This window comes from Peromyscus maniculatus, chromosome 4, assembly GCF_049852395.1.
Source record: "Peromyscus maniculatus bairdii isolate BWxNUB_F1_BW_parent chromosome 4, HU_Pman_BW_mat_3.1, whole genome shotgun sequence".
Classification (NCBI taxonomy): Eukaryota; Metazoa; Chordata; class Mammalia; order Rodentia; family Cricetidae; genus Peromyscus; species Peromyscus maniculatus.
In genome coordinates, this window is record NC_134855.1 from 110,183,375 (window position 1) to 110,211,129 (window position 27,755).

A 27,755-nucleotide genomic window follows, 5' to 3' on the forward strand; every position below is an offset into this window, starting at 1 on the left:
TGTTGAACTGAATGGTGTTGTAAAATAATAATAATAATAATAATAATAAAAACAAAAACAAACAAAAAAAAAAAAAAAAAAAGAAATGCTGTTGCAGCTGACCCGAGTTCATGGGAGTTCACAGACTCTGGACTGACAGCTGGGGAACCTGCATGGGACCAAACTAGGCCCTCTGAATGTGGGTGACAGTTGTGCAGCTTAATCTGTTTGTGGGACCAGGACTTATCCGAGGTACATGAACTGGATTTTTAGAGCCTGTTTTCTATGGTGGGAGACCTTGCTCAGCCTGGATGCATAGGGGAGGGGCTTGGTCCTTCCCCAACTTGGTCTGTCAGCCTGTGTAGACTCCCCAAGGGAGGCCTTACTCCCTATGAGGAGTGAATGGGGATGGGGGGGGCGTGGGAGGGGAGTGGGAGAAAGGGAGGGAGGGGAACTGGGGTTGGTATGTAAAAGGAAAGAAAAAAAATTTAAATAAAAAAAAAAAGAAAGGAAGAGAGAAAGAAACGCTGTTGTAGTATCATTTGTAACATCAAAACTAACCAAAATTAGGGCTCAGCCTGGTGGTACAGATTTGTAAGTCCAGATGCTTGGGAGAACGAGACAGGACTGCCTGGGCCACAGAATTTAAGGCCAGGCTGAAACACCTTAGTGAGAGAGACCTTGCCTCATTTTTTTTTTCTTTAAAAAAAAAAAAAAAATGGGGGTGGGTGCTGTGGGCATGGCCTGGTGGTAAAGCATGTAAAAGTCCACGGGTTCGAGCCCTTGGACTGAAACAAACAAACAAACAAACAAACAAACAAACATTATATTGTCCATCAAGCTTTTGGGAAAAGTAGAAAAGGTGGGAGGAGTAATATTTCTTAGTGATATGTAAGTGCTCTAACGCCATTAATTAAACTGCCAGTGCTAGGAAGGGCTGAGAGAACCCGCACTGCCATGGTGACCCCAGGGCAGTCAACAGCAGCACACTCAACAAAGCTCTGCTAAGAAGGATAGCCAAAAGCAAAAAAGCAAAACAAACATTTACCTCCTACCTTGTAATTAATACATGTCAAGACTGTACACGTTTATTTTCTAATCTACTTACTGAAGGGCTCTAAGCAGGCCCAAGCATGGCAACCATGGCTCTGGTGGGTCTTGCCCTTCCTCCATTCCCTTTTTCCTTGCTAAACCATTAGATGACATTCCTAAAGTGAGCCACCAAGGTCTACTCCCTTATTCGGCCACTTCCTCCTGAGGTTGACTACCAAGGTCCAGCTATCAAAGTACTGAAGTCCAGCAATCAAAAGCCTCTTTTGACACAAATGACAGGTCATGCTGGCAAGGATGTGGAGTAAAGGGAACACTCCTCCACTGTTGGTGGGAGTACAAACTTGTACAGTCACTTTGGAAATCAATATGGCTATCTCACAGAAAACAAGGAATCCATCTACCTCTCAAGACCTGTAGCATGTACCCAGAGGATGCTCCATCCTATCATAAGGACACTTACTCATCTATGTTCATAGCAGCTCTATTCATAATAACCAGAAACTAGAAACAACCTAGATGTCCCTCAACTGAAGAATGGATAAAGAAAATATGGTACATTTTACACAATGGAGTACTACTCCGCTGTTAAAAACAATGACATCATGAAATTTGCAGGCAAATGGATGGAACTTGAATTATCCTGATTGAGGTAACCCAGACCCAGAAAGACAAATATATTAGCTGTAAAGTGAAGAATAACCAGGCTACAATCCACAGCCCCAGAGATGCTAGGTAACAAGGAAGGCTTGGAGGAGGGGGTGAGGGCGGCACGGGACAAGGATTTCCCTGGGAAGGGGAAATAGATTTTGTGGGCGGACTAAGGGCAGGTGGGGTTGGGAACAGGACGGATGAAGTGACGGGGAGTAAATACTGGGAGAAACAACTGGAATTGGGAGCAAGGTGGAAACCCAGTACAAGCCAAACTCCATAGAATCTATGAGAGTAACCCTAGCAAAAACTCCTAGTGATGGGGGACACGGAGCCTGAACTGGCCATGTTCTGAAACCAGGCAAGGCCTCAAGTGGAGGGATTGGGACACCAACCCAGTCACAGAACCTTCGACCCACAGCTTGTCCTGCCTGCAGAATGTTCTGGGACCAGAGCCTAGAAGAATCCTCAAAGAAGCCAGAGAGACTTCATCCAGCAACGATGGGAGCAGATGCAGAGTCCCACCCAAACATTAGGCAGAACTCACGGAGTTCTGTGAAGGAAGAGGAGGAAGGATTGGAGGAACCAGAGGGGTCAGGGTCACCAAGAGAACACAGCCCACAGAATCAATTAACCAGGGATCATGGGGGCTCATAGAGATCAGGGACCCTGTAGGGGTCTGACCTAGGCCCTCTGAATATATGTTATAGCTAAGTAGCTTGGTGTTCTTGTGGGACTCCTAACAGTGGGAGCAGGGGCAGTCACTGACTCTTTTGCCTACTTATGGGACCCTTTTCCTCCTACTGGGTTGCCTCAGGCCTATCTATAATCACAACTTCTTGGAAATCTGAAGCAGGAGGCTCACAAGTTCAAGGACTGCCTAGGCTACAGAGTAAGTCTGAGGCCAGCCTGGGATACATAATAAGTTCAAGGCTAGTCTCGGCAACTTAATACCTTGTCTCAAATAAATAAATAAATAAATAAATGAAAATTAAGAGCTAGGGATGTAGTTCAGTGGTTGGAGTATTTACCTAGCATATTCAAACTCCAGTACCACCAAAACAAAAATTCTCTGTTGAACAAAATATCCCCCGACTCACCTACCAGGTTTCTCGGTATAACCCTGGGAACTCAAGAGATGTGCCTGCCTCTGCCACCACCAGCTAGAGCACAAAATTTTCAAAGATAGTATTTTAGAAAAATACCTATAAAATCAATTTTGCTCTCAGTTGGAATTTCTTCGTGGATTTAAACCTCATGCCCTCAGCACGGGGCTTTGACTGGAACCCCAAGCGTGTTCAAGTGGTGCTGGCAATTTATCAGCGTGCACTGTGCAGTTGTCCTTGGTTCTTAGGTACTGCTGTTACCTGCTCTGCCCGTTTAAACACTGAACTTCGTCCTAAGTGTCTGTATAGAAGAAAGAACACAGTTCACACAGAGCTCAGTACTCTGTGAATTAATTCTGTGTGCTCATTCACAACCCTCGGGACCAAGTTGGTCCACATTCTAGAGGTAAAGAGCTTTCTTTCCTGTCAGGTCTTAGAGCACAGAGTGACAAAAGTAGAGGTCAGAGCCCATCAGGACAGCAAAGCCCCTGTATTTCCATGTTGCCCAAATACTACCACCATCAAGCTTTAATAACACCCTGAGGTGGGTGCTTCTCAAAACAGTTTCCCTCTGCTTCTAAAGCTAGCGTATGGGCAGCTGCACAGACTCCTTCTGTAGGCATTAAATGGGACATGTGGCTTGAATGAGGACACCCCTCTTCCTTCTAGAAGTTGCTTTGGTCATGGTAATATATCACAGCAACAGAGAAGTAAAATGCACCTGACATATATTTACAATAAAAACCCAGAGCCAGACTCAGCGGCCATCACAGGCACAGCCAGCTCAGTCCTAGGCACGAGCCTGGCCCAGAGGAGTGAAGAAAGATGCTTGAGGCAGACAGATTGGAAAACCCTTATGCTGGAAGTTTCCACCCTTCCCAGTTGTTACTGGGTAAGTTAGTTTAGCATCAGCATTTACCAGTAGGCTAGAGGTAAACAGAGAAACACCAGAGTCTGACCTTCAATAAGCCATCGTGAGCCTGCCTTCCCCCATCCCCCCAATTTCAGAAACACTAGTCTTTGGATGGATAGATGGAAGGATGGGTGATGGGTAGAAAAATTTTAAGTGATTAAAATATGAATGAAGAAATGTATGTTTCCTTTTTAAAAACAATGTATGCAAGGTCAAAAAAAAATAATTTACCAAAATAAACCTTCATAACCGTCAGAAAAGAGGCACAACGTAGCAGCCACCACTAAAGATTGTTCAAGAGGTATAATGGGGTGGAGGGCACTGCGCCTCCGAGGTCCTGAGTGCTTGCTGCCAGGGCCGCGGGGAAGCGGCTGCCAGGTGTTTGTAATTACGGCCCTCTTCTTGCCCCCACAAGCACCAGCACACACATGGCATAACTCACACAGACACACAGACATACATAAAGAATAATGTTTAAAGTAAAACTAAAAAGTATATGGATAGAACATGAAACTGTGAAGTCCTTTAAAAATGGCTTACTTATACTTAAAATAAGTGTACCCATCTTTGAAAAATGCAGGCTGTGCAATACAGTGTGGCACTTACTACCTTTGAGAGATATCAATTGCACACGTGTATTTGTATACACTGATGAGGATATACCTCAGGTTGCTTTCAAGGGGAGGAGAAGCATAAGAGATTGTGAGACCAAGCTGGTCAATGGTGCTTCACACCTTTAATCCCAGCACTCTGGAGGCAGTGACAGGAGGATCTCTGTGAGTTCGAGACCAGTCTGGGCTACAAAGTGAGATCCAGGACAGCCAGGACTGTTACACAGAGAAACCCTGTCTTGAAAAACCAAAAAGAAAAAAAAAAATGTGACTTTCCCAATTTACACAATTCTGAAGACTGAATTATTTTCTAACATGCATGTGCTTCTTCTGATATAGAGCTATAATCCCCATACTCAGGAGGTGGAAGCTGGAGAATCAGGAGTTCAAGGTCAGTCAAGGCTAGATGAGATCCTGTCTCAAAAAAAGAAAAGCTAAAAATATTTGTTTTAAAAATAAAATAAGGGTTCCACAAGGGCAAAATTCAAAAATCACAATTAATAAAATGTCACTTTAAAATTCAGGAAGTACAAATCAAAGTCCTAGACACTTTGCAGAGGTTATATGGGGGAAATGTTTAATGCTGACTGGGAAGATGAGTGGAAGGACTGGCTTCCTCCTCCACTAAGCAAGGATCTGAGAGCAACCACAGAGCTGGGTCACAAGTTCTAACACGAGCACCCTTAAACTTACAGTCCCTCCCCACCCCACACCCTCCAGCCACAAGGGTGGAGCAGACCAGAAGGACATCTGTGGGCATGGGCTTGTCCAACTCTCTCCCACACAAAGGCTTGTGCATCTATCTCTGTTGTTCATGGTAGGGTTGGTTAAGCACCTCTACTCAAAAATCCCAAATCTGATAACAAAAGTGCACAATTCCACACCATGAAACTTTGTTTAAACCATGAAACTATTTTCAAGTATTGTATAGAGTTACCTTCAGGCTATATGTATACTGAGTATAGAAAACATAAAATGAATTTCATGTTTAGAGCTGGGTCTTATCCCTAAAATCTCTCATTATATAAACTCAACTTTGAAAAAAGAAAAATACTTCTGGTCCTAACCATTCTAGATAAGAGATATTCAACCTGTACATATAGCAGTTGCCAATTTTTTTATTTCACACAGAAAATACATAAATAATATCACCAAAAAACATGGAGTAGAAATAATACAAAATGACCCCCTTGCCATTTTACCAGACTTCCCATCCATCAATCACTGACTCTCACCATCACTGACTCTCACCATCACTGACTCTCACCATCACTATTGTTCAGAGGCCAGAGGAGTAGATGTCAAGAGGATCGGCACCCGCAAGTCAGCATCCCTCAGCCACCAGGTGGTGGTGTCAGTCTAGCAGATGAAACAGTAATCGGCTGACAAAAAATACCACGGCATGATCCAAATAACAAGAAGCAAACACACTTAATTCGGATGAGAACTCTGCCTCTGAAGGCAGTGCACTCTTAACACTTCGTGCCTTTAAGGACTTTGAGGAAAAACACACCTTACTACTGGAAATCTGAATAGAACAGGGAAAGTTGTTTGTTTGCTTTGAAGACTTGAACAAGTAACTAAGTGAACAGAGAAAATATAACTGTCCCCAAGCGGGTACCTGCTCAACAGGCTGCTGTTTCCCAACCTCCCCACCAAGACTGAGAGAGCAAAGACAACTGGGTTGACTACCTCCGCTGCACAAGCTGTGAGAGTACCTGGACCCAGTCTTGACTCCTTTGATCTTCTCTAGTTCTCCTAAGAATTGTGGGTGCTTTGCCCACCTTCGCAGTAAGTGTTACAGTTCTTCTCACTCATTTGTAAGAGCTCCTCATAACTTAAGGACAGTAAGCCTTTGTTGTATTGCTATTTCTAACAGGAGATAAAGGTCATTTAAAAATATTTCTGAAGTCAAATCCAGTATCTTTTTAAAAGCCTTCTAGCTAAACCTTCAGGCTTAGAAAGTCTCCCCAGGGATTGGGGGTTTAGCTCAGTGGTAGAGCGCTTGCAAGGCCCTGGGTTCGGTCCTCAGCTCCGGAGGGTGGGGTGGGGTGGGGGGTGGGAGTCCCTCCAGTCTGAAAAACCAAAAAACTAGTCATTATTTTCAGTTCAATACTTCTGGTCAAAATTCAAATTTAAATGTTTGATAGTTATCTTTAAAAAATAAAACAAAACAGCCAGTCATGGTGCTTTAATCCCAGAACTCACTCTGTAGACCAGGCTGGCCTGGAACTCACAGAGATCCATCTGCCTCTGCCTCCAAGTGCTGGGATTAAAGGGGCACACCTCCATTCTCAGCATATAAATGTTTTAAATAAAAAATATCAATCTACAGGCTGGGGGTTAAGAGCAGGCACTGCTTTTCAGAGGATCTGGGTTTGACTTCAAGCACTCAGGTCAGGTGGCTCACAACTGCCTGTAACTCCAGCTCCAAAGGGACCCAGCGCTTCTGGCCAGCACAGACACTTGCACTCACGGGCACACACCCACTAGCAAGCAATCTCTCTCCTCTCTCCCCTTACCTACACACATGGGCACATACTCACAAGCAAGCAATCTCCAATCTCCCCTCTCCCCACCCCATCTCCCTCACAACCAGAGCAGGCCATTTTCCTAAGTATAAGCTATGAGAGTCTCAAGGGTGTCAGATTGCAGATAAGAATCTGTTTTTAAAAATTTGCTCTTTGAAAGCTGCATACTTTATACACTGTATTTTGATCTTATCCATACACGTACCCACTATCTACCTCCAGCTCCTTCACAGACCCACCAACACCTCCCACACCCTATACCCCCACCCCCTAACCCCCACCAACTTCACACTCCCAAATGAGACTGTCCCTTTTAGCAGCCATCAATTGTCAAGAACTCGTCAACTAGAGGCTGGGTCTCAGGAGCCCCACCCACAACCCCAGGCTGAAATTTCTACTAGCTTGATCTTTATTTTTTGGTTAAGATTTCTTTTTCAATGTGTTTGAGTGTCTGCCTACACAGAGATCTGTGTATATACGGCCTGGTGCCCATGGAAGGGAAGAGGGCATTGTAGGCCCTGGAGCCGGAGTTATAGACTGTTAGGAGCTGCCATGTAGGTGCTGAGACCCAAACTTGGGTCCCCTGAGAGCAGCCAGTGCTCTTAACCACAGAGTCATCATCACTCCAGCACACGCACACAGATGTGCTTGCTGTATCTGTGGGCTATATTTCATAAATAAATAAATATGCAAATCAATTTATTAAGTATAACTGTACCCAATGACTAAATTGTAAATATCTTCAAAGATTTTGAAGACACTTTTCTTCACTTAGCATGTGTCTTAGTTAGGATTACTATTCCCATGATAAAACACCTTGACCAAAAGCAAGTTGGGGAGGAAAGAATTTATTTGGCTTACACTTCCACACTGCTGTTCATCATCAAAGGAAGTCAGGACAGGAACTAAAGCAAGGCTGGAACCTGGAGGCAGGAGCTGATGCGGAGGCCATGGAGGATGCTGCTTATTGGCTTGCTTCCATGCTTTGCTCAGCCTGCTTTCTTCTAGAATCCAGGACCACCTGACCAGGGATGGCCCCACCACACCATCGGCTGGGCCTCATCAATCACTACTTAAGAAAATGCCTTAGAGTTGGATATTACAGCAGCATTTTCTCAATTGAGGTTCCCTCTTTTCAGATGACTCTAGTTTGTTTCAAGCTGACATAAAACTAGCCAGGACAGCATGTTTAATCTATTATTACAAATGAGATAATATATTCTCATCTCTAGAAAAATGGAGGTAGAGAAAATTAGGGTTTAATCATCCTAATTATGAAGATCTAAGTAATAAAAATACAATTTATATTCTTGGCAAAATCACAAAGTTTAAAAGTCCAATGGCAATCATCAAAGTCAGACTCGGTAGCACAGCGATCCTGCTTTCCCTTAATAGACTGCACCCTCCACTAAACAGTCAACCTTCAAACACACTGCAAAGGCCACTGTATGTGCACCACCCAAAACTTCCTAAAGCCTTCCCAGAATGTCTTGGCGTGATCAAAATCAGGTGATATGCACTTTACAGTGACTGGGGTCACTACAGTGACTCAGGTCACTGCCCCAGACCAAACACCTGGAGATGGTTCTGCCCCGAGCAGGGCAAATGAAGAGCAAGCACAGAGCCTTAGAAAGGCTGCAGTCCCACCCTCCACAGGGCAAGGGAGGACACAGAGGAGCTGGACTCCAGTCTGCTGGCAGCAGCTCCCCGGCTGCTCAGGGAACAGAACTAGACCTGTCTGTCTCCTTTCTCGGTTGTCTGAAGTGCCAAGGTGCACTCTCGGGGCCTCAACAGGATGCAGTGTCCTGCTGATACCTGAAAGCCACAAACAGGACCTCACAGTCTAAAGGACCAATAAACCTTAATCCTATTAAAGACATGGTTCCAGAATGTAAATGTTAATGGAGGCTCGGTTCAAACAAAGCCTGAGTCTTCTGGAGCTAGCATAATGAGGACAGTTTTGAATTTTGTTTTGTCATTCTATTGGAGCAAAAAGGATCAAAAAGAGCACTCTAATATCAACCCCAGACAAATATATACGCCCCCTAAGCCTTAGGACCTAAGGGACCCAAACTTAGAACTGGAATGTTAAGTCTGGATATCACACCTGGCATCCCTCTCTTGTTCTGGGGTAACAACACAGCCTCTAGTCTACCTTACTTTCATTCCAAAAAACCGCACTGAAAAAGACTGGGGGTGGGTCAGAATCATGGCTCCGCAGTTAAGAACAGTACTGGCTGCTCTTCCAGAGGACCCAGGTTTGGTTCCTAGTACCCACAGCCATACTCCAGCAGTTCCAGAGGATCTGATGCCCTCTTCTGACCTCACTAGGCACGAGGCATGCCTGTGGTGTATATACATAAATAGAAGCAGGCAAAACGTCATTCACATAAAATAAACTAAATCTAAAATAAATGTATTTAAATTTCTAAGTTCAAGGTGGCAGCTGGGTTTTCCATGCATATTTTAGTAAACAACTGAATTTGAAATCTAAAGTATACTTCAAATAAAATCATGGTCTGAAAGATTTTTCTTCGTTCTTTAAAAAATAAAAAATAAAAAATAAAAATAAAAAAAACAATTTTGAGGGGAGGAGCTGATTGTTTTGAAACAGGGTCTCACTATGTAGCCCTGGCTGGCTTCAATGTCACAGATCCACCTGCCTCCCCAATGCTACCAAAACAACATTTTTCTGTCGGGCAGTGGTGGCACACACCTTTAATCCCAGCACTCAGGAGGCAGAGGCAGGCGGATCTCTTGAGTTCTGCAGCCAGCCTGGCCTATGGACAGCCAGGACTACACCCCCTGTTGGGGATTGGATGGGACACCACATTTCTAATTTGAAAACTAAACCCAAGAAAAATGATCTTCAAATAAAACTTATTTCTCAAATGCATCATAAAATCAGATTATAAGCGAAGCTCTAGAAACTAGAATGTTTTATTAAAATACTAATATCCTTGATATATATAAAAAGAACTATTATAAGCCACCAGGAAAAACAAACTAAGAAACCGGAAATGAATAAGCTAAACAAAATACAAATGCAAAGCAAAATCATGAAAAGGGCATCAGTGACTGGAGAAACGAGATGGCTCCTGGTTCAGAGCACCTTTGTGCTCCGGCAGAGGACCTGGGTTCAGTAAAAGCCTGGCAGGCACACAGTCCTGTGCAACCCCACCACAGGATCCCCGTGGAGGGCGGGTAGCAAGATTTCTGGATCCTGCAAGTTCTGGCAAGAGATCTGCCTCAGTAAATAAAGTAGAGAGCAACTGAGGAAGACATTCAGTCACAGACACTCACACACATGCATGTGCACACTCATACACACACTACACACGTGCAAATGATAATAAGAATCCTTCAAATTGCAAATGATGCCCCTTTCAAAAATTTAAATAACCAGAAAAATGCACATAGATTTACATAAAAGGCTAATCCCCACTGTATACTGTTCGCCACAGCAAGAGGGGGGGGGCGGCTCAGAAGCTAAAGACTTCTGACACAGAAGGATTTGTCATGTAAATTGTGATGCATTCCAACAAATAAGCTGTTAAAAATCAAGTTTTAAAGAAGTATTTAGTCACATTCCCAAGGCCGAGTGCTAATGGCTTTGGTTTTTACTACAAGCACGCACGTGGAGGTAGAGGGGGCAACTTGTCAAAGCGGTTCTCTCCTCCACCGCGGGGCCATGGAGAGGGAACCCAGGCCACCAGCTTGGCAGCACGCACCTTTACCGCCGTGCCATCTCGCTGGTCTAAGGAAGTGTTTTTGTGTTTTTCTCTATGCCGCTGTCTGACCCCCGAGTTGGAAGTTACACACAATGGGTGCACTTATACACATCCACAGAAACTTTACTTTCACATAGGACGTGCAAGCCTGAGTATTCAGTGAGTAAAAGCAACCGAGCTACCGCACCACACGCCTCCCAGGTCATCACTGCAGAGCAGAAGGACGCCGGTCTCACTTCCAGAGAGACCCCCGGTCATTCTGACCAACAGCTCCGATGTTCTCTACAGGACAAGTCCTAAATATAGCTTCGAGTCTCCAGTGTATTTTTCAATCCATTTCTGATTACAGAAAAAAAAAAAAAAAGAGTGGAGAGAGTCAGATTTCTGAGAAAGGACACCCTCTAGGGACTGCTCTATCTCTGCTTTCTACACAGATCAAGGACAACGCTACATACCCATGAGAACTCAATTTGCAAAACCATTTAATTTATTGGGAGAACAAAGTCAGCAATGTTGGTGCCACACTAAATTAAGAGATGGCAAACAGCCAGGCACGATGGTGCACGCCTTTAATCCCAGCACTCTCTGAGTTCGGGGACAGCCTGGTCTACAGAGTGAGTTCCAGGACAGCCAGGACTGCACAGAGAGACCCTGTCTCGAAAAACAACAACAACAACAAAACCAGAAGAAGAGCGGTCAAACAAAGCAGAGATCCGGTCCCCGCCCCAGAGAGACAGACAGACAGAGGCTCCACAGCAGAGACCGTGCTTCTTCCCTCCACTCCGGTGACCAATCAACTCTGCCGGGGCTCCGTCTGAGCCTTAGTTCCTTCAAAGCCCTGCTTCACCCCTGGCTGCACACAGAATGAAACCCCTGAATACTCTTTAAAACTCCACCGCTCTACTGAATGCTGAAACTGCATCTCAGATTCTGGGGTGAGACCAAGCATCCACAGTTTCTCCAAATTCCCCAGGTGATTTCAGTTCGCTTTTCAGTTGAGGACCACTGATTTCAAGCATCTTTTTTTCAAATAGATAATGAACGACCCATGAGGGGATGAGGGAGGGGGAAGGATAAAGCAATGACCGAGGGTCAGCAATTTTTTAACTTTAATTTTCTTTTTTAAGTAATTCTTGGTACTACAACCAAATCTGATCTACCAGTTCCATGCAATCACTATCAAAATCCCATCTGCCTTTCTGGCAAAAGGATGACAGACTAATCCTGAAATTCACATAAAAACACACAGGTCCAAGAATAGCAAAAGAACAAAACCAGAAGCCTGCTTTTTTCCCTGCTTTTTTCCCAGCTTCGAAACTGAACAGAAAGTTATGGTAATTCAGACAGGGTGGTATAAGGACACACAACGCTGGCAGAAGGACATACATTTGGATTAATGGAATATAACAGAGAACCCAGAAATAAATCTTAACACAATTCAACGGGGTAGAAACGAGTCTTTCCATCGAGTGGTCCGCAGACAACCTCAGCTCATATAAGACTTTCATGAGAGATGCACAGTGGTACAGATATCTCGATGGAAAGTGGGTCAGTCAAAATGAAATCTGGAAAATGTATTTTAGGAGATGATGGACACGGAAAGAAGGAAGTGTGAGATTTCAAATGTGAAAAGAAATTTTAAAGAGAGTTTAAGGCATTTGGTACATCAACCTCCATCAGTACTGAGCAAGTAAACTCATCCTGGAGTTGATGACCATGAGTAACAGAGTAACACAGACCGCTTCCCTGCGCAGTCCACCTCCCAGGCAGAGCCGAGGGCTTCGAAGAGCTTTCCACTCCGACTCAACTAGCAGCTCTGCAATGGCGTCTACAGAGGCCCCTGGATGGAGGTCGTGGGGAAGGGAGGGAGCGTGTGCATACCAGTGAACGGAAAGCAGGAGGAACTCACGAGGGGCTTCAGAGATGACACAGAGCCTCAGCAGCAAGGTGGGTGGAGCAGTGAGAAGAGGGGGAGAAGAGCAGGAACCTGGGGCTGCGTACATACTCAGTCTATCTGCACATGGAGAAGAGACAAAGCCCCACTAGACTTCTCAAAGACTGACACCACAGTGCAAGCTGCTACACAATATAATGGCATGGGCTAAAAACCATCCTTGGGATGGACCTGAAGAGAAACAGGACTCATCTAATTCCTCCTGGCAAGAGTGTAGAGTCATCTTCAATTTAGCAGGGAGGGTGAACTCACTAGAGAACAGTGACCAGGACAGAGCCTACCAGGGCTGGGAAGACGGCTCAGCAGGTTAAGTCACGTGAGCTGCACTTGCTGACCTGAGTTCAAGTCCCAGGACCCACATGGCAGTAAGAACTGACTCGCCACAACTTGTTCTTGTAGCAGATTTTAGAAACCCTCCACTCTGCCTAGGGCTGCAGGGGTCGGGGTACAGCTCAACAGCAGAGCCTCTGAAGCACTTGTTCTGGTTGTTCTGAGGTAAAGTCTGTGTGATTCCAGCTGGCTTTGAACCTTCTATTCCAGACCGGCCTAAGCCTCAGCCTCCCAAGCACTGCGATTACAGGCGTGGCCATCCTTCCCAGCAAAAGCATTTTTTTAAATATAGAGCTAGAGAGATGGCTCGGTGGTTACGAGCACTAGAGAGGATCTGACACCCTCTCCTGGCCTCCACAGGTACTACATGCAAGGGATACACAGACATGCATACTGAAAAATACCCATATGTATAAAATTAAATTTAAAAACAATTTTAAGACAATAAACAGTAATTTATTGACCTCGTTATTAAAAAAAGTAAAGAATGGGCGGTGGTGGCACACGCCTTTAATCCCAGCACTCGGGAGGCAAAGCCAGGCGGATCTCTGTGAGTTCGAGGCCAGCCTGGTCTCCAAAGCGAGTTCCAGGAAAGGCGCAAAACTACACAGAGAAACTCTGTCTCAAAAAACCAAAAAAAAAAAAAAAAAGGGCCGGGCGGTGGTGGCGCACGCCTTTAATCCCAGCACTTGGGAGGCAGAGGCAGGCGGATCTCTATGAGTTCGAGGCCAGCCTGGGCTACCAAGTGAGTTCCAGGAAAGGCGCAAAGCTACATAGAGAAACCCTGTCTCGAAAAACCAAAAAAAAAAAAAAAAAAAAAAAAAGTAAAGAAACTATGTTTGTTCTCTTCATGGAAAGAACAAGTCAACATTATAAAGATGCTCAGTGGTAGAACACCTACTTGGTATGTATGCACACAGTCCTGGCTTCAATACCTATAAACACACACACACACACACACACACACACACACACACACACGTTGACAAGACTCTCCAAACTAACTTGTGTTTACATTTAAACTGTTCTGAAATCTTAAACTGAAAAACATTTGATAGGGAGGGAGGGAGGGAGGGAGGGAGGGAGGGAGGGGAGAGGAAGAGAGAGAAAAGAAAAACACTTGAGGCCAGGCATGGTGGTGGGTACCTTTAATCCCAGCACTCAGGAGGCAGAGGCAGGTGGATCTCTGTGAGTTTGAGGCCGGCCTGGTCTACAGAGTGAATTCCAGAACAGCCTGAGCTACAAGAGACCCTGTCCAAAAGAAAGAGACAGACAGACACTTGAGGCCAGGGATGTAGCTCAGTGGGTAAATGTTTACCTCCCGTGCATGCAGTCCTCATAAAAACCTGTGTGTGGCGGCCCGCGCCGCAGTCCACACCCTCTGAAGAGGCTGAGACTCCGATGTTAGAGGCCATCCTCAGCGATCCAGGCTAACCAGGGCTACATGAGACCCTTTCTCAAGAGAAGAGCTTAGGTAGGTGGCTTAGCCGGTGAAGGCACTCGGCACCACGCCGGACAACCTGAATTTGACCCCAGCACCCAATGGTGGAGAACCAATTCCGTCAAGTTGTCCTCTGACGGCCACACGCACAACTGTGACAAGTGTGTACACACACAATGACAAACAATTAAACCAAATGTTTAATGACTTTAGGGGAGGAAAGCAGGGCAGACCGGGCACAGAGGCGGTTTCGTAAAGAACAGAAAGAGGGAAAGCAGTGCGTGCACCATGATAGGTCCACGGACTTAACACGGCGGGTGAGTTCAGTGAACAGTGTCGGGAAAAGAAACTGGGGGGGTCATCCTTACTTCACACTGCACTCCATACAAGTATCTGATTAATAACAAACGTTAAAAACCAAGAGAAAGTGTGAGTGTGACACCAGTGAGAGAGGAGGACGAGTGTGACACTAGTGAGAGAGGAGGACCGAGTGTGACACTAGTGAGAGAGAGGAGGACCGAGTGTGACACTAGTGAGAGAGGAGGACGAGTGTGACACTAGTGAGAGAGTAGTGAGGGAACAGAAAACAGTTCAGTGGTTCTTAGGTAAAAGTGCTAGAGACTTGGGCACACTCCCCCCCCCATCACACAGTTGTGGAATACACAAACATCCTAGAGACTTGGGCACACTCCCACCCACCCCCCATCACACAGTTGTGGAATACACCGTGAAGCAGCGTCATAAAAGCTAAAGAGCTCTTGATAAAGGAGATGTACGAACTCAGACTCCTTCCATGAAGCAGGGCGGCAAACCTTCCCGTACACAGGGCCCGACAAGGAAATATTTGTTACATGGTCTACAGCAGCGGCTCTCCACCTTCCTGACACTGCGACCCTTTAACACAGCTCCTCATGTTGTGGTGGCCCCAACCACACAATTATGGTCATTCCTACTCATAACTGTAAGTTTGCTACTGTTATGAATTGTAATGTAAATATCTGACATGCAGGGTATCTGATATGCAAACCCCGAGAGGTCTTGACCCACAGGTTGAGAACCCCTGGTCTAGAGTAAGCATGTCCATGTTGCAACAAAACTTGAGAACCAGCATCCCAATCGCCTAGGAATTTGCTAAAAATGCATTCCCAGGTGCCACTCTGACCTTCTGAATAAGATACCAAAGTACTGGATCTACCACGTTAGACCGGGAAAAGGTGGTGGCCAACCCCAGCCAGGTGATACACTTTTGAAAACAGCAAGGGATTTTGGCCAGCACTGCAAGAAACAGCCAAATGAGGTGGAAATTCAGCTCTTGCAGAATGTCTGAAACATTGCATTTACCATCAAATGCAAGAAGCAAGCTGTGCTTTCAAGTCCAAAGCAAGGTAGAGAGAGAGCTGTCCTAGAACCATACACAAATGAGATGTTGTCCAGATTGAAAATGCTCAGATAAGAGCTGGAGAGATAGTTCAGCAGTTAAAGGCACTGGCTGCGATTCCAGAGGTCCTGAGTTCAATTCCCCGCAACCACATGGTGACTCACAACCATCCATAATGAGATCTGGTGCCCTCTTCTGGTGTGCAGACATACATGCAGTCAGAATACGGTATACCTAATAAATAAATAAATAAATCTTAAAAAAAAAAGAAAAGAAAATGCTCCATCAATTTGAATTAAGTCAACAAATCATGTGTTTATTTACTTGAGCAAAGAGAAGCCATCTTAAAAAAAAAAAGAGAGAGAGAGTGATGAGGTGGGGTTGAAGCGCCATGGATAATTCCTACACTAACAAAGAGTCCACAACCTGGGGTCTGTAACAGGCAACAGCAGAACTCCAGACTTAAAGAGGCAAGAGAAGGCCTACTAAGCCTCCTCCCAGTCCATTCATCCTGGAGTTTTCTAGAATGTACATCTATTTGGTGGTGGTGGTGTGGGGGGGGGGGGTTCAAGACAGGGTTTCTCTGTGTACTGGCTGTCCTGAAACTCTGAAGGCCAGACTGGCCTTGAACTCACAGAGATCCATTCACCTCTGCCCCCTGAGTGCTAGGATTAAAGGTGTGAAGGTGTGCATTAAAGGCATGCAGCACCACCCCCCAGCTTAGAATATACATCTAAATAAGTCACCCAATCTAATCATCTTCTGTGGCTTTCCACCACAATGGTGTGAAAGGCTCTTTCGATTTCATCCACCCCGCTTTTGAGCTGCTCTCCACTGTACTAGCGTGTGCCTCCTTCCTCCTACGGTCCTCTTCGCTTTCCCCTCTACTCACCACGATCCCTCTGTAAGTGCTGCCTGCTCCCACCCTTCCAGACAAACTCTACCTTCAGTCTCAAATTCCTGGTGAGCATCCTAGACCAAAAGGCACAGCAGGGCTAGAGTCTAAAATGAGTTTGGCGCCGGGCGGTGGTGGCGCACGCCTTTAATCCCAGCACTCGGGAGGCAGAGCCAGGCGGATCGCTGTGAGTTCGAGGCCAGCCTGGGCTACCAAGTGAGCTCCAGGAAAGGCGCAAAACTACGCAGAGAAACCCTGTCTCGAAAAAACCAAAAAAAAATAAATAAATAAAAAAAAAATAAAAAAAAAAAAATAAAATAAAATGAGTTTGGCAACAGACTCAAGGGACTCTGCTCCTCAGGGGCACCATGACCATGAACAAGCAGCTGAAAGCTCCAAACCTCAGCATTCCCCACAGTAAATGGGCACAGTGAAGCCCACAGGGCTGTGATTTAATTACAGTAGCGACACAATGCTGGGCACAGCATCCAGCACACAAGCAGCTACCGGCTTCTCTGCCCTCTTCATAGCACCAGGGACAAGATCTGGAAATAGAGTTCCATCTCTCAGTGCCCAGAATTTCCAGGGCCCTCTGAGAATTCAAACTCAGTAGTTACCCTGGAGATATGGATCAAACAGACCAGAATCACCCTGTTGGTTGTAACCCTAGCAATAGTGACCCCAAGTGCCCAGCATATCACCTATACCTATCAGCACGAACATCATTCCACGGCCACTTCATGGGCTAGCTGCCTCACCCTCTAGGGTCCCTGTTATTGCTTAGACAGGTTCCTACAGAGAAGTGAATCTTATTTAGCTATGTTCACTTTCAACTGCAAAAATGGGAAGACTCAACTCTCTAAGAGTCACACACATATTTTTAAAAAAGAAAAAGAGCTAGGCTAGGGAGACAGCAGTTGCTAAGGAGAATTCCTGGGGCTGGGTGGCCAGTCAACCTAGCCTAGCAGGTCAGTTCCAGTCCCACTGAGAGACCCTGTCTCGATAAAAACAAATAGTGGAACCAGGCAGTGGTGGTGCACGCCTTTAATCCCAGCACTCGGGAGGCAGGGATAGGTGGATCTTAGTGAGTCTGAAGCCAGCCTGGTCTACAGCTTGAGTTTTAGGACAAACAGGACTCTTACACAGAGAAACTTTGTCTCGAAATACATACATACATATATATATATATATATATATATATATATATATATATATATATATATTACATACATGCATAAATGGTGGCTGGAGAATGGCAAAGGAGTTAAGAGCATGGGCTGCTCTTCCAGAAGACTACAGTTCAGTTTCTGGCACGCACATGGCTCCGAACAACTAGCCCCCAAGGGCAGAGATGTCTCTGTGAGCAGAAGTGGTCAGCAGCACTGGCTGGACACAGTGCCCACCACCCCCAACCCCAGGAAATAAACACACCAGGTTACCACACTTGTGTCCCACCTTCAGCAGTCAAAACACACTTTCTGGGAAGATGGCTCAGTGGTTAAGACAACCGGCTGCTCTTCCAGAGGACCCATGCACCCACATGGCAGCTCTCAATCAATCACCTGCAACTCCAGTTCCAGGAGATCTGCTGCCCTCTTCTGGCCTCCAAGAACACTGCATGCACAGATATAAGTGTAGGCAAAACACCTATCCACACAAAATAAAAATAAATACGACCTCAAAAAAATAATAATAAATGTGGGCAGTACCTGAGACACAACACTCAAGGTTGTCCTCTAGTCCATACATGTGTATAGACAGACAGACATTTGTGCGGGGGCAAACACACACACACACACACACACACACACACAAAGGAAATGGTCACCTACCTGGTAAAGGGTGTCATCTTAATGAAATGCCCTGGAGAACTAGACAGAAGTCTAGACACCAGATGTTTTAGAAGAACCTATGCGTCAGGGAAGCTTTCCTAACCAGGCCCTGGAAAAAGCACCTCTCCTTCATGGAGTTAAGGTCCCAGGAGGGCTACAGACTGCCTAGACTGAAAGAGAATTAAGCTAAGGATGCTTAGAAGATACCAAGAAGATTTACATTTCCAGACAGGAGGAAATCCCATCCGCCTCATTTCCTGACTTGCGCTGACAGGCTGGCACCACAACTTCACACACCCTGAACTTGCCCCTCGGGCATCTCAGCTGATAACCACTTTCTGTCCAAGCGTCAGGCCTGAAGCCTCTCTGTCGTCTTCCTCTCTGACACTCTTCCTCCTCTCCTTTCTCCTTTCTCTCTCCTGTCTCTAACCCTCCCTCAGAATCCATCGCTCTCAATTCTCACTGTCTCCCCACAGTAAGTCACCCTGGTCTGACCTACCCACAACCTGAGGCCTGTTCTATCCGAACCCATTCTCAATCAGCAACGGCTAGACTGAGTGTCCTTGCTACAAGTGGAACCCGGGCAAGAGGGGGGGCTCTGTAGTTAAACTCCTGCTTAACATACCAAAGCCACGGGTTCAATCCCCAGCATGAAAATTAAAATGATAAACCTATCCCTACTCTGTTATGGAGTAAACTGTTTCACTCTCCCAACCAAATTCATACACTGAGGTCCTAACCCCTACAATGTGCTTAAATTCAGAGAGAAAGCTTTTAGGAGATAATTAAGGTTTCATGAGGTCTTATCTAATAAGATACGAAAGAAGAAAAAGGCTAGCCCATAACTCAGTGGTACATGTGAGTGAGCACTCAATGGGAAAGTGACTGCCTATGAGCCAAACAGAACACTCTCGTCAGAACTGTAAGCCAGAACCTTGACTTTGAACTCCCTGGTCTCCAGAACTGTGAGTAAGCAATGACTGGGGTGTGAGCAGACCTGTCCTTTCCGCTCCCATCCCCACACTGCCAGACTCCCCAGGCCTTCTAAGATCCTTTGAAAACCTACTTTCCACCTCCTGCACTAGACAGTGCCACACTCAGAAAACCAAGTGCCACGAAACTCTCCCCACAGCAGCTGACTATAAGAATATTGCCCTGAAAAGAGCAGACACTCAAAAGATGCACTAAGTGTAAATGCCTGGTGGGCAGGAGTCCTGTCAGCCCAGGGCTTTGAGGCCAGTCTGGGCAACACAGCAAGATTCAGAGCCAAGGGGTTGGAGAGATGGCTCAGAGGTTAAAAGTGCCGGCAGTTAAGAGGTCCTGAGTTCAATTCCCAGCAACCACATGGTGGCTCACAACCATCTGTAAAATCTGGTGCCCTCTTCCAGCATGCAGACATACATGCAAGCAGAACACAGTATACATAATAAAATTAAAAAAAAAAAGATTCAGAGTCAATATAAATAATGAAAGGTACAAGCTGAAAGCAGACCTTAACATGAAACAGCCAACAACCTTGAACCCGTGACAAGAGAGAAACAGCAGAGAATGATAATACCAGAGAGCGCACAAAGAAAGGGCTCCTTTAAACCCAGAGGCAGTAATGGAGCCTTAACCGGGAGCAAGAGTGACAGAATTAAATAAGACACCACCAGCCCCAACACACCTGCTGAGCAGAGAACCCGGGAAGCAGCAGGGGAAAAGAATGAACGAGGCACCAAAGACTCTAAGGCCTGTGAACAGCTGGAGGGAAGCCTTAAGTAAGTAAATGAAACAAGGTTTTCAAAGCTTACATTTACAGGTTCAAAGTGCCATATAAAGACAAATTACTGGTGATGACTCAATGTTCTGAACCAAAATGAGAAAAGTCTTTAAATTGCCTGTGGGATCAAATCCAGAGTCCCAGATGGAGCCGGAAGAAGAATATGACAACAGCCAACAGAGTACGCCCATAACCAACAGACTAAACCTTAGACCTCTTGGGTGCAGACACCTTGGTTTAATTCAAGAATGGTTTGTTCAGTCGCAGCCGGCACCTAATTAATGGAAGAATGGGTGAATGGATGGGGCAGGCTACACTAGCTTACCCTTGGGACCAAAAGCTTACTTCTAAAATGTTAAGTCTACCACACTGCTACACAAGTGAGGTGGGCAGTATGGCAAAACCCACCGAAACCATCCACAATGCTCCAATCAAATCTTGTTTCTTTTAGTTTTGAGATCATTACATTTCTCCTTTCCCTTCCCTTTCCTCCCTCCACACCCTCCCACACCCCTACCCCACTCTCCATCACACCCATGGCCTCCTTTCTCACTAACTGTCATTGCGTGCATATATGTATACAGTCCTACACTGAACCCATTCGGTTCCTTGTGTGTTTTCAGGACTGACCATTTGGCACTGGGTAACCAGTTGGTGTGCTCATTCCTGGGGAAGGCGACCTCTCCCGATCCCAGCTTTCCTCAGTTGCCTATAGTTCTTGGTGTAGGGTCGAGGCCTCCCGGGCTTTCCCCATCCATGTTGGCGTCATGCTTGTTCAGTTCACACTTGGACAGCCATAGCGGTTCATGTACTCTTTTTAAATGTGTGTGTGTGTGTGTGTGTGTGTGTGTGTGGTTTCCCAGAGTATATGTCTATCCATGTGTGTGCAGTGTTCACACCACAGAGGTCCAAAGAGGGTATTACATCCCCTGGGACTGAAGTTAATAGATGATTGTGAGACACTATGTGGGTGCTGGGAATTAGACCCAGATCCTGTTAAAAAAGCAGCCAGTGTTCTTAACTCCTGAGCCATCTCCCCAGCCCTGTAGTCAAGTACTTCATAAGCTTTTGCTTTTTGGGTTTTTGTTTTGTTTTAACTTTCTGCTGGACACGGTGGTATACACCTTTAGTCCCAGCACTGAATGTGATGGATCTCTATGACTTCAAGGCCAGCCAAGGCTACATAGCAAGACCTTGACTCAAAATAAGTGAATGAATGAATGAATGAATGAATGAATGAATGAATGAATGAAATGCTTTGTGTTGTTTTACAACACAAAGGGTCTTGCCCTTCATCCCAGCTGGTTTGGAACTTGTCAGCTTCCCACCTCCACCAGCTGGACTGAGTGGCTAAGATTATACATTTACACCACCACACCCAGCTTAATCGTTTTTTTAGTAGAGGTTTAATCTCAGTGTAATGTGCCACACTCAGAAAACTAAATACCAGGCAACTGTCTGGAATGAAGGAGAAAGGGCACAACTTTAATCCGGGACTTAGAAGCTCTCAGTGAGTTTGCCACCAGCCTGGAGCAAGTTTCAGGTCAACCAGGACAAAAAGAAAAAAAAAAAAAACCTGCCACTACGAAAAATTCCTCAAACACCTGATCTCTTTATTTGTTTGCTTGCTTATTTGTTTGTTTATTTATTTGGGTTTTTTATTTTTTACCTTTTTTTTTTTTAAGGCAGAGTTTCTCTGTGTAGCCCTGGCTGTCCTTAACTTGCTCTGTAGACCAGGCTGGCCTTGAACTAAGAAATACACCTGCCTCTGCCTTCGGAGTGCTGGGTGGCGTTCTGCCACCGCCCTGGGAAACACCTACTTTCTTACAAAAATTACTTCCCACAGTAAGAAAACTGGGCAGGGTAGGTGGGGTGGCAATGCCCTGGTATAAAAGGAAAGAGCCAGGTAACAGTTATGCAAAGGACACTGTCTAGAAAGCAAATCCCTCATGCCTCGATGTCCGGCTGGAAATACTCAGTGTCTCCTTTTAACTACCAGATGTATCATGAGCGCACTAACACAGTGCACAGCCTCAAGTGCCCAAAGCTATTAACTTCTGGGTGAGTTAAGCATAAAGAGGAGTTCGACATTCCAAAATGACCCTGATAAGGTCAACTATAACCCAGTGCAGAATCCTGAACTTAAGAGGAAAAGGCCTCTCATAAACTGCACCTGAGTCAAACGCCTTAAAGGTCCAGGCCAGCAAAGTCATATACTAAGATGAAAAGCAGATGCAGAAAAACGGAACAGGTGAGGCCTGAGCCCAAGAGCACTCAAATACAAAACCTAGAAAGGTTTCAGCCACCTAGGTCCTAGCCTACTAGACTAAGGAGGAAACTGCCTGAGGGAAGTCACATGGCCAGTTAATGACAGCTCAAGCCAGGCTGTCTCTGGACTCAGATCCCAGATCCTCACACATCCCTGGCCGCCTTCGGTCAGGGGACCCAAACGTCAGAAAGGATAGCATCTTCCACGTCCCATTTCCTAGCGCTGCAAAAATTAGACTAACAGCTGCTGCAAATGCGCCATCCCCAGGAAGCCCCCAAAGGTAACTTTCCTCCCCTGCACTTGGCCCTCGCCTACCCTGTGCGCTGACAATCAGGAGTTTCCCACCAGACCCTCATCCTGAAAGAAGGCCGAGTTCCTCCTATAGGCTCCCCATCTAATGGGACATCTCCAGCCAAACGATGGCGACAATTCTTCACCTTCAAGTTATCACACTCCAATGTCAATTTCTCTGTCAAGAGTGGCGGCAACAGGGTGGCCGGGGACCCTTGGGGGCGGGAGGCCGGGGGGTGGAGGCCAGCGGGAAAGGTCGCAAGGTCGGAGCAGCGGCATCTAAAATTACTCGGTGTCGCCTCCGCAAAGAGGGAAGGAAGCCAGACTGGAGACCGCACCACCATCCCCCCAGCCCGCCCCTTCGGACTGACCCTGAATCCCCGGGCACGGGGATGCGGGGCGCACCACCTGGGGAGGGGCGCACAGCAAAGCCACGCAGCACCCCGAGTCCACGGCGGCCGTCCCCGGGGGAGGGGGGCACCCGGCGGGGGCAGCCGTGAGCGCCCGGGACGCACGGCCTGACGCGGCAGCCGGGGCCACCGGGCCGCGCGAGCCGGCGTGGGGGGCGCAGGCCTCGCCGCGGGTGGGTGGGTGGGTGACAGCGCGCGGGGGGCCGCGCGGGCCGGCCTCGTGGGCGCGGCGGGCGGGCAGCCCGGGGGGCCCGCCGGCAGGTGCGGCCGCGGACCCGGCGCGGGGCGTGGAGCGCGGCGGTCCGGCTCTCACCTGCCTGCGGCTCGCTGGGCTCGCGTCTCGCCGATCCGCGCCGCTCGCGCCGCAGTGCCTTGCCGCCGCCGCCGCCTCGGGTCCCCGCGGCAGCCGCCTGCAAAATGGCGCCGCGGAGGGGCGGGCCGGGGGCGGGAGCGGCGCAGCCGCCCGCCCCGCGCGCCGGCCCCTCCCCGCCCGACCCCCGGCTCCGCCCGCGCGCCCCGGGGGGCGCTCCGCCGCCGACCCTTCCCCGCACACCTGCTCCGAGGCCGGCCTGGGAGGCTCCGACGCTCGCCCGGCCCCTTGTCCAGCGCCTCCCTTCAAACCCTGCAGGAACCCCCGAGCCCTGCGGGCGCTGCGGGGTGACAGGGAGCGGGTGGCAGTGCACCCGGCCCAGTGGGTAAACGTGCTTTAAAAGCAATTCCCCGGCGTATCCAATTGGGCCGTCAGGCTTCGGAACTCACCGGGGGGAAAAAGAGAGCCTCCTGGCTCGTGCTGACGCGGGAGGAGAAGACACACCAGGCTTGATTTCTCCGGGGCGTGCAGTTCTGATGGAGCCGGGGGGTTGAGGGCAGCCTGCGAGTCTGGGTTGCTCAAGCGCCCTCGGGGGATGCCTGCCGGGATGGGCGCTCAGGCTGTTGAGTCGAGAGGCCATGTGTCAATAAACACATAACGCCGAGGCCGGGCAGAGGGCCATTAAGACTCACTAGCTGGGTACCACCCCCAGAGGTGATGAAACCGGGGATTTGAAGTGTGGCTTCAGAATTTGCATCTCCAGTAAGTTTCCAGGTGATGCTGCGGGGCGGTGGTCTAAGATACTATCTAGTGAGGCACTGAAGAAACCATGTTCTTATCTCCACCAAAACAAATAAACCCCTAATAATTAGCCCTTTCTTCTGTCTTCCATCTTGAAACACTGTCTTGGTTGTTTTACTAACCGAGTAATTTCCTTAACATCCCCAAGCAACTCCTGAGAGCCGTAAGGAATGGTGGACCGCGGCTGACCTCCCCTGACAAAAAGCAGACTATATTACTGAATTGTTCGTGTTTGGCAGTCTTGAGGGGCACACCATAACCATCAAGGACTGGCATATTTTATAAAGCAGGCTACTGCGCACAAGCCGAATCTTTCAGAATCAATATGTAATTCTCTGAATCTTCTCACTCTAAAATAAAACCAGTGAGGCTTGGTGGTGCACACCTGTAATCCCAGCATTTTGCAGGTAGAAGTAGGAAGAATATGAATTTGAAATCAGCCTGGGCTACTTAGTGAGACCCCTGACTCAAAAAAAACTAAAAAACAAAAGTTGAATTGTAAAATCCAGTAAACCTGGAAGACCAAGTGAGTGCTCCATCTTCACTGGAGATGGAGAAACTAAGAGATGGTTCTGTGACAGGTACCAGAGAAACCCGAAGGTACTGTTTTACAGCTCCTTCTATGCCAGAGTTTCCATCCACCTTTTAAAAAATAATAATATTGTGTGTTCTGCTCAGCAAACAGTGTGGCACCTTCTGAAAAACAGAAGGGCTGGAATCAACCTTGTGAATCGAGAGCCCCTGATCTTTTCAGTTTACCCCTTTTCTAGGCTTTCTTTCACTAACTTTTTTTCATTTTCATTGTTTTTCATATTTCACTGTTTTCCCTCTATCCTAAAACACCACTTCACTTCCAGTGTCTCCAGCCTTCCAGTCCTCCAGCCTCTCTTCCTCCCCCACCCTCAACACTCAGCGAGCTTTTTAAGCACCATCACTCTCCTGCTTTCTCAGACGTCATCTGTGACCTTCTAAGTGCCAAATCCTTTTGCCTGTTTACAGTCCTTTTCTTCTTCCCTGGCTCAGTAACATTCCATTGACTGGTCCCTCCAGGAATCGCTTTTACGTGATAAAGCCACTCAGTCTTTCTATCCAAGTATCAATGGGAGGATTGCTCAGGCTTGGGGCTGCAGAGATCCCCCTTTTCTCCCCAGTCTTTCCCCCTGCTCTCTCCTCCTCACAGTCCTCTTCTTCCATTACCTCACTTTCCAGTCATTTCTGAACTTCCAGACACACATTTCTGCCCTGTCACCAGACAACTTCCCAGGTGTTCTCCAGAAACTGTAAAGATTTGGACCCACAGGGTCTACATCTACAGACTCGAACAGTTGTGGACCAAAACTTCCCAAGCATTGGAGTGATTCCTGATCTGATCGCATCCGGATAATAAAGTGTAGACTTTTCCCTTCATCATCCCCTACATGGTACACAGTTATTTACATGGCATTTGCATTATATTCGGAATTACAAATAGTCTTCAGAGGTTTCTGTAGGTTACACGAAAACAGTGTGACATTGTATATAAAAAGTTGGAGTGTCTGAGGCTTTTGTACCCTGGGAAGAGGGGTCCTGGACCGGTCAGTCCCCTGTATTCAGAGGGATGACGGTGAGCCGTCTCTATTAGTAGGCTTTCACAAATGTGTTTTCTATCTGAAGTTGTATTTGATTCTGTCCACCCAGAACCTGCAGTCGATTTGAACCAGGGAAGTGTTTTGTAACAGCAAAGGTACAGACTCTCACTTATTCTTAACTCTCAACCTCTGGACTTCAGAGTTGCCTCCTCCCAGGTGGCGGTGGCCCACGACTTTAATCCCAGCACTCAGGAAGCAGAAGCAGAGGCAGGCAGATCTCTGAGGTCAAGGCCAGCCTGGTCTACAGAGAGGACAGGACAGCCAGGGCTACAGAAAGAAACTTTGCCTTGAAAAACAAACAAAAAAAAGTCACCTCCTAAAACCATCTGTTACTATCTCAAAACACAGCTGACCATTTGACCTCCCTTCTGAGAATCCTTTGGGGCCCCTTAGTCTATAGTGACCCAGCAAAAGAAACAGAATCTAGTCTCCCTTGACTTTCTAATCGCATACTTTTTTCCTGGAAAAAGTACTACACTTTGCTGCTGGCTGACTGGAGTTGATGTCGAGGGCCACCCTGGCGTTATCCTTTCATGGCTCTAATGAGGACTGAATTCGGTCACGCATACTAAATATTTACTCAGCCCAGCAACATGCAGGTGTTTGACGTCATTGTTACATATAAGCATTTTATCATCATTATTAATTCAAAAATGGCATGAGCGGTTTCCTTTCACTTCCGTTCTCTTTTATTTTCCTTATTACAGAAATTACCAACAAGATACTGTGCCTAACCTTCTCATTAACTTCTCTAAACTCAAATATACATAATCCATCAAGAATGTTTTATGACCTGGTTATTTTGATTGAAATTTCCCTCATACAGAGGTTATACTATTTTTAAGAAGTAACTGTAGCTTGTGGCTAGTTCATCTTTATATCTTTATACATACTTTGCAATATTATTTCTGAAATTTCTCTGGAGTTTATATAAAACAAACTTTTTCTGAAAAAGGTCAAAAAGTAAAATATTTTGTATTTTGTACATCAAGGGGGAAAAAAACAATTGTCATACTTCTTTGTTTTGTTTTGTTTTTTGTTTTTTCGAGACAGGGTTTCTCTGTGCAGCTTTGCGCCTTTCCTGGAACTTAATGAAACTCAAAATACAATAAAAATAATTAAGTAGAGTAAGTATATACTTTTCCTTTGGGGAGGCAAGGTGTGGAACCCAGGTCCATGTACATGATGGACAAGTGCCGTACCAATGAACTCCAGCCTGAACCCCAGAGTACAGTATTTTGGTAAGATTTTTACTTAGTTTGGGGTTCACCTATAAAAAACATTCCTGGATCATACAAAAGCAAACAGCTGATCCACCATTTGCTGAGCCTCTGTCTAGGCCATAACTCTACCTTTGAGTTGTCTCTTCAGGGTAATTTAGGCAAGATATTTCTAATTTTGAGTGATAGGAAAAAGGTCTCAAGGTCCCTTCACCTGATGCTGAGCAAGTGCTTGAAAGAGACAAGAGCTCACACATTGACCTTGGCTTTCTGTCAGCAGAACTCAGAGAACTGCCTAAAATGTCTTCTTCATTATTTTTTATCTATTTTTTCAGACAAAGTCTTACTACATAAGACTTTTTGACTGGTTTGAAACTAGCTGTGTAGACCAGGATGGCCTCCAATTCACAAAGACCTAACAGCCTCTGCCTTCTAAATACAGAGGACCACCACACGGAGTGACTTTTTTCTTTCTTTCTTCCTTCCTTTTTTTTTGTTTCTTTGTTTTGTTGTCGTTATTGTTTGTTTCCAAATTCAGCATTATTCATTGCAGCAATATTTCAATTAGTAAACAAACAAAAGTGAAACGCTGAAAACAAACTGTAATCTCAGATTTCAGAAGCCTGGGGCAGGATGAGGAGTTAGAGGCAGCCTGGGCTACA

The 27,755-nt window shown here is 46.4% G+C and overlaps 1 protein-coding gene across 1 annotated transcript in view; it reads right to left on the bottom strand.

The window, feature by feature from the left end:
- The window catches only part of Slc23a2 (solute carrier family 23 member 2), a 98,492-nt gene extending 74,925 nt beyond the window's left edge, over positions 1-23,567 (bottom strand). The window contains exon 1 of the mRNA XM_076570686.1: positions 23,448-23,567. The gene's annotated coding sequence lies outside the window, so the exon portion shown is untranslated. The remainder of the gene's footprint in view (positions 1-23,447) is intronic.
- Between the last annotated feature and the right edge of the window lie 4,188 nt (positions 23,568-27,755).